This window comes from Acanthochromis polyacanthus, chromosome 7, assembly GCF_021347895.1.
Source record: "Acanthochromis polyacanthus isolate Apoly-LR-REF ecotype Palm Island chromosome 7, KAUST_Apoly_ChrSc, whole genome shotgun sequence".
Taxonomy (NCBI): Eukaryota; Metazoa; Chordata; class Actinopteri; family Pomacentridae; genus Acanthochromis; species Acanthochromis polyacanthus.
In genome coordinates, this window is record NC_067119.1 from 12,535,994 (window position 1) to 12,536,562 (window position 569).

A 569-nucleotide genomic window follows, 5' to 3' on the forward strand; every position below is an offset into this window, starting at 1 on the left:
TTGTGAAACCATGTTAAACAATTTAAGGAAGGATGTCAAAACAGCGAAGCCTGCGGTTCATTTTCCTGTTATGGACATACATAATGGTGGGAGTGTGGGCGCGTCATTAGAAATCCCCTCTGAGGAGGAGCATGAATCACTCCAAATGGTCACAATGTGTAGAGACCTTTTATAATCGCACACCAAGCCTTTGTCTTTAAACAGACTCTCATTAAAACACATTCACATCATTTGATTCCGGCAGCATCTCACCACACAGGTAGTTTTGTTTCTGTTTTTCCTCCATGTTTGTGACATCATTGCGCTACAGTAAGAGATTGCTTTTGATTGAGTTAAGAAAGAAAAGTAAATTACTTTTAGCAGTTAAAGCAACATCAGTGGAATTACTTTCAACCAGAAAAATAGCCACTATTAAAAGCATAGTGGCTATTTTAGTGGAAAGTTTGTTTCCCTCATGCAAAACAACACCACCACAAAAATGATTCTGAGCTGAATCAACGCCTTTATGACACAGAAGGCTGACATAAGAAACATAAAGATTACTGGCTTACAGCATTACATTTTATGAC